General features: G+C 56.0%; 1 long non-coding RNA gene across 1 annotated transcript; it reads right to left on the bottom strand.

Annotated features, from left to right (window-relative positions):
- Positions 1–1,398: 1,398 nt before the first annotated feature.
- LOC129501046 (uncharacterized) lies at positions 1,399–5,521 on the bottom strand. The gene is made up of 3 exons (XR_008662633.1): positions 5,396–5,521; positions 4,176–4,341; positions 1,399–2,079 (listed from the first exon to the last, which is right to left on the bottom strand). It is a non-coding gene; the product is annotated as an uncharacterized LOC129501046 (long non-coding RNA).
- Positions 5,522–8,686: the final 3,165 nt, after the last annotated feature.

Below are 8,686 nucleotides of genomic sequence, written 5' to 3' on the forward strand. Positions count from 1 at the left end.
GGCACATGGTAGTGTCACATCACTGGGGGAGCAGGTTCTCTTGTCTGGAACGGCCCAGGTGATGGGCGAGGGGTGTGCTCTCTCCCTGCCCGCCCTGAGCATCTGGACCATGGCCGGGATGGGCCTTGGGGCCACGGTGAAGTTGCTGCCACCCAGTGCCACACCCGGGATGTCTGCAGGGGAGGCTGGGGTTGGGGGGAGTCACCCCACAGCCCCCGAGAGGTGCAGGGGGAGGCGTGGTGGCGGGGGGCTTGGGGGCACTTTGGAGCGGCTGCACCCTCACGGCACAAGGTATTTCAAACACGGAGTTAATGTCTTCTAACATAAAAGTTAAGGGTGAATTTACTCACATCACCCTACAATCGTGAGTCTGATCTCAACTCAAAAAAATCTCACCTTCAGAAAATCAAGCATCCTTTTTAAAACTCTCCTTTTCTGTCTTGGTCAAGGAACCCCGCGCTGGGGAAGCGGTGAGTGCAACCACACGTGCTCGGTCGCGAGGCCCAGCTCAGCAGCTCCCGTTTCCCGCCCTGATGCAGCCTGGACCCAGCATCCTGCTGAACAAACTGTAGGAGAAAAAGGCTAATTGGTCCCTGGAGGGAGGCATATGGTGCTTTCAGGATCTTTGACTTTTAAAATATTTGTTTAGAGCAAACATTTGCAGGCCCGTGAAGGGCTATTCCCTGATTCCTCTCGACCTTCAGTGACCTCTCTCCCAGGGCACATTACTTCCTCCCCGAGGGATGATTACACTCAAGAAGATTTTACTTATTCCTCGGGAGTCTGTTGGAGTTCACACACATCTTAAAAATCAACCCCGGGCCCAGAGCAGCCATGCCCACCCTGTGAGCACCACTGTTCTGCAGGCCACGTGGGCTCATGCACCGATGGTCACAGGTGGGGGGCAATTCCTCTCCTACCGCTGACACTTACTAACACCTTGTAGCCCTGATGACACTTCCCTGTGTTTGTAAGTGCAGGCTTATTAGCTCCTCCCAAGAGTCCTCAGGGGCGAGCAAAGCACACACAACACAAGGTATTTCAAACACGAAGCACGTGTAATGCCCAGCACGTGCATGTAACCCGCGTTTCCGTGCAACCCCCAAGTGTGTCCCGTGAGGTGTAAGGTAAAAATAAAGGCCTCTTAAGAAATGTCTTGAGCAAATTATCGTGCATGGTGTGGGTCATCCGTTTCCTTATACTGTAAGGTGTTTCAGGTACACACAGGGCTGGACGGCAGACGCAGGAGAAAGAAATAGCCCCTAGGCTGAGCGCTCGCAGCTTCCCATGCAACGCAGGTGCCTGTCGCTAATGCTGAGTTGTGCCCGTGTCGTCTGCACCCTGCACTCCTGTCTTTGGTGCTCACCATCCCAGGCTTCGGGCCCCGTGAAGGTCCATCTCTCGTTGCACACAACGGGGAGCCAGGTGAGGCTGCAGGCGGCAGCTCTGGGTCTCCCAGCCCCGTGTGAAGAGCCCCGGGGCCTCCAGGACCCCTGACCACAGGGAATGCCCCACGTGAGGTGAGATCGCCCCTGGGATGAAGCTGCTTGAAGGGTGCCACGATCCCAGTGCTTATGTTTTAGGGGAACATGGTCTCCACAGAGCAAAGTCTCCTCTCTCTGAGCCACTGTGTCATTCGGGGGCCTCTGCCATCATTGAAAACAAAACCTGATATATAAACTCTCATTTATTTGAATCTCTTGCTCCAAAACTCATATTTGTTTAGTCTCAGAAAGCTAGAACTTCCCAGTGGACTCCTAATCCCCCTTCTCAGCTCTAGAAACATGCTTCTCTCTTCTGTGGATGGACTCTGAGGGATCCAGAATCCTCCATCGTCTGGACAGGACGACGGGTCCTCTGAGACCAGCTCCAAGGACAGGAACACGTTTCTATTGTCCAGATGCTGTGTGTTTGTGTCACTCCTGAAGTCCCTGAGGTTGGCGATTATGAACTTGCAGACTATCCACTGAGTGATGAAATAACCTTTCCTTGACTCTTTATCCGATCCTGGTGGGTAAGTATCATCACAGAGAAGTCAAATCCTCTTTGTTAGGAAGAGACGTAGGGCTCTCGAAACTGCTAACGTGAAAAAACAAGACAATTTACGATTAAAACATCTTCCCCAACATTCCTTTTGGTTCAACTGAGTCGTCCGGATTCCCGGGGTGGTGGTGTGGGTCTCCTGAAGACCCCGCAGGCATGGGGACCCCAGCACCCTGAACTCTCTGGGGTTTGGCGGAAGGATCTCTTGCCACGAATGACTGGAAGCATCTTCTTGGTTCTCAGCGCACAGGGAATGCAAACATGCACCCCCGCCCGCCCAGGATGCTGGGGAAGGAAGGTGAGGGTTTGAAGTCGCTGGGGGTGGTGGGGAGGGACCCAGGAGGGACAGGCTGTCCAGACGCACATCCCAGCCTTGCCAGAGGAGTCTGACAACTTTGGGGTAGCTTGTTTTGCTTTTCTGCGTATTATCGGGATCTGTCCATGGTTTGGGGACACACGGGGTGGGGGGATCAGACTATTGCCCTAAGAATCTTAAGCCTAGAAGCCTCTCATTTGCACTTCATAGACGGGACTGACCTGAGGGCTTGTCTGTGGACAACATCTAGAAGCTCCCACTCTGGTGAATGGGAAAGCACCCACATGGTGAAACAGGCTGGGGTTTTGTCTGGGTTCTCCCGGTTACCATGTGCCCTCCCAGCTGCCCTGGGCCCTGGTAGGTCAGATAGGGGCAGGGATTGCTACGTTTACCCAAATGCTGTGGGACAGGAAGCATCTGGAAGGTGACTGGGCAGGAAGGCCGGAGCTCTTCTCCCCGGGGCGCCTCCCTCGAGGGCTTATCCGAGCCAGGCAAGGGCCCCGAGCTCTGTGACTGTCCTTGGGTGACAACGGTGGAGGTCGAGGGCTCACGTTTTTCTCCTCTGCTAAACACTCACAGCCTCCCTGCACTTTAAGAAAAATGTGTTCTGTGCTCTGTTGCTTCTCCAAGTCCCTTTATTTCACAGGCAGAGAGTTCCCATTAGTTGAGACTCTGGAAGGATCCTCACTCCCTGACATGCTAGACCCCACAGGCTTCAGGAGCCATGAGAGGAGGGCAGCAGGTTGGTGGCCATGGCCCAGCCTGGGAGCCACTGGTCCCTATGTGTGGGAGCGGCACACGTGCATCTGCTAGCTCCCCCATGGACCACGGTGCAGACCCGAGAAAACGCAGGACATAGCCCACCCTCGGGAAATCCTCTGGGCTCTCCCATCGTAAAGTAGCCAGATGGCCAATAAAGATATGAAAAGGCACCTCGATTAATCATTAGGGAAATGCACATTGAAACCAAACTGAGAGCACACCCACTGGAGGGTCTAGCAGTTAAAAGCCGGTCACAGTGGCGGCCTAGGTATGGGGCCACAGGCCAAGGGGATTTCAGCTGATGGGAGGGCCCGGGACCGGAGCTCTGGCAGAAGGGGATGTGACCAGGGCTGGGGCTGGGGCGTGGGGGCCTGATGCCCAAGCTGCCCTCTGTCCATGAGGATACTCGGCTTGGGGACACCCTGACCCAAGGCCGGGTGGAACGGCAAGCAAGAGGATGGATGGGAGACTGGGCATGGGGCCGGCGGGGGAAGGGGGGGCAGGGGTGACACCAGGAGGGCCCGCTGGGGCTTTCCTGTGAGCTTGAGCGACCCAAGCCCTGCCCTTCCTCCACTCCTCCCATTGGCTGCAGTCACCACCTCTGTCTTAGGGAGTCAGAAGGAAAGAGAGTCAGCACTGGGGCAGTGGGTGGGAGTTGCCCTCCAGGGCCCCATTCTCAGCGGGGGCACCCCTCTGCTGTCCCAGGGAGGCCGCTGGACCTCTTGCTGCAGCGAGCCGGTTGTCTCGCTTGGCATTCAGGGGAAGGTTCTTCCTCGCTTCGGGGTGAAAGCGCAGACACCAGCTCATTCATCCCCGTTCCCCTCCGTTCCCTGGTCCCCCGCTGGGCTGATAAGGGGCCCCCCACTACAAAGGATCGCCTCACGATTCTTGCTGAGACACAGGCTCTTTGTGGCGGGGACACCACCTGCTCAGTGGCGGGGGCGGAGCCTGGAGATCCGTGTGGGGCGTGTGCGGCCCCGGGCCGTCAGCCCTTTCCACTGCGAAAATGTCACATTTATTATGAAACCCTCTCTATGCACAAAACTTAACTTACCTGCCCTTAGTGTGTTAGGTGAGAAGTGGTATTTATTACACTCCAGATGGAATGCGGCGATGAGAAATTTCATGTTGAATTTCTGGAAAAGCCGCGACCCATGAAGAAGTGTGCAATAAGCCTCCTGACAAGGCTTTTCTGTCAAATTAGCAAGCCCGTGCAGCTTCTGAAGAGGAAGAAGACAGTTCCTGGAAATCCCTTATTTATATAATAACAATTCAGACATTTTTGCAATTACAACTCCTTTCTCCGGGGGCCTGCATGCAACCACTGAACGCCGTATGTGATTCACACGGCGTTTGCTCTAAGTGTTCTCACCTTCCTCACAAACTATTTAACCATATCCACCCTCTTTTGTCTGAACGAATGCTGAATGCTCACTGGGTCTGGGTTTTGCAGCCATCAAAGGTAAGGCTGGAGCTGCATTCGAGGTGCTGTGCCCTGCTGAGCTGCTCTGGGCTGACACCCCAGGGTCCTAGGCCTGGGCTGGGGAAGCCCCCACCTTGGTTCTGGAATAAGGAAGTCCCACTGCTGCTCTTCCAATGGATTGGTCCCTGTACACTTTATAATCTAGGTTGCTTCCTCTTCTCCCACCCAGAAAAGTAAGAGTGAAAGTTTTCTTCTTTGTTGCACCAGAGGAGGGGCGGCAGGGTGGACATGCAGCGGGGCCAGGGGGGGGTGGGGCAGACCCTCAGCTACTGCTGTGCCCTGGCCCTGTCCCAGGCCTCAGCTCTGGTTAGGTGGGGCATCATGATGCAGTGGGGGCCGCAGCCCTGGGAAGGGTGGGCTGCTACACTCAGAGCCTGGCCTGGGGGGGCCCCAATGCTGGCCTTCCCCCCTTCTGGGCGTCCTTCAGCACAGAACTCACTCTCTGGGATTTAATTTTCATCCAATTGGCTCTGCGAGTCCCAAGAGAGAAGAAAGCAGGACCATCGGGTCACTATCCCTGTGGATGGTCTTGGCTCTGCTCCCTGGTGCTGGGCAGCAGGGAGGCTTCTCAGCTCAGCCGGCACTTTGGGTGGTGATTTCCCACTGCAGCAGAGAGCAGCATGGCTCTCCAGGAGCCTTCTCAGCTCTTGGTGGCCCCCAGCCCCCCAGGTGGGTGAGGGAGTCCTGTCCAGGCCCACAGCAGGTCAGCCTGCCTCACCCACGCCCCCCAGCTCTGATGGCCGAGTGCCCCGCAGAGTACAAGGACATTCCCACATCCAAAGCCCCCTAACCTGGCTCCCCTGTAGGTGCCACTGCATGGTGTCAGGGACTCCCTGACATTCAGGCTGAAGGAGCGGGCCTCCTCCCTTCCCTCTTCTCAGAGCAGACAAGGTGGCCAGCAGCATGTGGGGGCCCTGCTGGAAGCCTGGAATGAGCTCCCCACTGCGTGGCTGACAGCTCCACTGCACAATGTTTGACCTGAAAGGTCTGGTTTAATCTTTAACGTATATGATGGACTAAACCCGACCCTGCTTAATCGACTGTTTAACTTTAGAGAGCTTAATCCCTGCAAGAGTCTAAACTGGGCAGGGTCTGCAAACGGGCTGTGCACTAGGTCTGGGGGCCCTGAGCTGGAGCCCCCTCCCACACGGTGCTTACACAACAAATAGCAGACTCTCCTTTGCTGACGGTGCTTGCAGCTGAGAACCTCAGTGAGATTTTTTTAAAGCCTTTTTGTCACAATATGTGAGCCCCTGATTTTGTAAGGCCATGCAGTTGGGGCATGACTTTGCTTTTAAAACCCCGAGTAGGGGGATCCCTGGGTGGCGCAGCGGTTTGGCGCCTGCCTTTGGCCCAGGGGGCGATCCTGGAGACCCGGGATCGAATCCCACGTCAGGCTCCCGGTGCATGGAGCCTGCTTCTCCCTCTGCCTGTGTCTCTGCCTCTCTCTCTATATATATATGACTATCGTGAAAAAAAAACAAAAAAATGAGTAGGAGCCATGGAAAGAAATGGAGCTTCTATCTACTTACTGCTAGATTTTCACAGGTGAATCTCTGTTTTACTGTTACTTCTTGCATTTGCTTGGGTCGCCTTTGCCATCCTAGCTGAGTCAACTCTGTAATAACCGAACTGTCGGCCTGAGCATCCCATGTCACACAAAGGCCAAACCTGTTAACGTGTCATTACACGGGGCATCTGTGGGACATTTCACTAGTCTCTACACCATTCATTTAGATTCCTGATACGTCATGACTTTGGGTGAAGTGTGTGCTGATTGTCATCTTGCTCCGTTTCTTTCTCTTTGTAAGACCCGCTAATCAGAGGTGATGGAGCAGAAAGCCTCTTGTCCCGACCGCGCCCGGTGTTTGGTCACTTGCTGGAGGCCACGTCCTGGCGAGGCCCACATCCCAGAAAGGCCCATGTGAGCAGCCATGTGCCCAGTGATGTGTCCAGCCTCTCTGTCCTCATCGCAGAGGATGGCACCGTCCATAAAGACCACCCCCTGCAGCGGAGTCCCCAGGGTGTGGGGGGGACGATGTGAGATGACCAGAAAAGGGATGGATGTTCATCACAGAACCTGCCCCCCGGGGCCCTGAGACTGAACAGGAGGGAGCCTTCCTCACGGGGACCCGAGGTCTCAGCCCACTGGAAGGGAGAGTACAGGATCTATGGACAAAGTCCCAGAGATCCAACGCCTCTCCTGCCATATGTAGAAATGCTAACTAAGCCTGTGAATCAGTCTGCTGGGTTTTCCGTGGAATGAGAGAACATCCTGAGAGTTGGATCCATCGCACGTGAGACATGTTGTATTTTTATAGAGGCAGATGGTGTCCACGCTGCAAGGGGCAGGTGCCACAGAGAATAAAAACAAGCTGCATCAGCAATGGGATTGCGTCCCAAGCATGGTCCAGGCAGCTCCGGAGGTGGAAAAGGATCAACTTCTGTTCCCTGTGATGTCCCCCCGAGGCCAGTCAGAGCACTTGGAGTGTTCCCCCAGCCTGAAAATGGGCCCCACGGCCCCTGCCAGGCCATCCCACCCCAGCTGAGCAGCGACAGGTGGACAGGGCCATGTTTCCATGACGCTCTGGTCCTCCAGCTGCAGAGAGGCTGTGCGCCCTCACACAGCAGGCTTTCACGGGGTGGAATTTCAGTGCCCTGGGCTCAGGCTCACTGTCCACTTCCCCCTCAGGCAGTACTGGCACCTTTGTGTCCTCTGGGGAGAAAGAAGGTTGAGAGCTCTGGGCCGAGCAGCTGGGTTCTCTGGGGTGGGGGGCGTGGGTCCCTGGGTTTGGGAGGTCAGGAGGCCTGGGGGGCCAGGGTGCATCTGTCTCCTCCTGTTTCCTTCCTCAGCTCTGGCAGCTGCTGGTCTGCTCACACCCACTCCTGCCTCCACAAGGAGGCCAGGACTGGAAGGACGTGCTTAGGGCCAGGGTGCATTTGCTTCAGGGATGCGGGTGGCATGACCACTTGATGTCCTGTACTGCCTCCCCCAGAGGAAACCAGTTCTCGCCTCCACTTTGAAGTGGTTTGAAAGGGAAACCAGGCGTGCCTGCCTTCCCGGCACCGTGTCTACACAGATCTGTTTCCTGGCTGGAGCACAGTGGGCCTTTCAGAACCCGCTGGGTCTTCAGAAGCTCCCGCCCCGACCCTAAGGCAGGACAGAGCCTGCGGGGTGCTGGGTGCGAAGCACACCCCGGGGCACCTTCTGCTTGCACGCGGGCTCCTCGTTGTTGATGGACGTGGAAGGCCATGCAGGAGTTTCTAACCTCATCACTGTCTTTGACTCAACATGGGAACCTTATTTTGGAGGGTAAACCATTTTGCTACCATTTTGTTATTTTGGTGTAAAAATGAAAATATCCAGCAAAACATTTGCATTCGTGGACCTGGAACCTAGCGGGGGTGGATCCTGAAGACCAGGCTGGGGGATGGCCTCTCTGTGCTCCTGGACCGCAGGCCCTGCGTCCTGTATCCATTCCATCAAAACTGGCCTCCACCTTATCCTGTGAACCGGGAAAGTGAGTGATGCGATGCTGCCCACCCCCCAGCTCTGGGGCAGCGCCCGTCCTGGTGGTCCCCATGCCCTTCCACCCTGTCCCGTCCTGAGCGAGCTGGGCCCCAGCCCCTGCTTTCCCAGGCTCTGTCTCCAAAACAGCCCACCTCTGAGACCTTCTTGCACCATGAGTTTCAAAACCCTGCTTTGGAAGTTCCAATGAGGCCCCGGGCGCCGAAGAAAGCAGGGGAGACAAGTGTATGGGACACCAGGACCCGTTCATGCCTGAGCTCACCAGGAGTGCAATGATCACCACTCACACATGTTTTTCTGAAAACATCACACATCTGGCTTCACAGAACTGGTTTTTGTAACTGCCGTGGGTCAGGTCCTGGCGTGGCCTTGCACACAGCTGTCAGCCACTGGAGCCGCTCCTGGCTACTGGAGGCATAGCCCGTAGGATGACCTGGGACACCCGTGTGGTCACCGCCAGGCCAAGAGGCCCAGTGGCCACCCGACCCAGGGGTCCAGTCCTTCACTGTGTCCCGTCCAGCTTCCCCTGCCGCAGGGATGTTTGTTCTTGAAG

Source organism: Nyctereutes procyonoides, unplaced genomic scaffold, assembly GCF_905146905.1.
Source record: "Nyctereutes procyonoides isolate TBG_1078 unplaced genomic scaffold, NYPRO_anot_genome, whole genome shotgun sequence".
NCBI classification, from domain to species: Eukaryota; Metazoa; Chordata; class Mammalia; order Carnivora; family Canidae; genus Nyctereutes; species Nyctereutes procyonoides.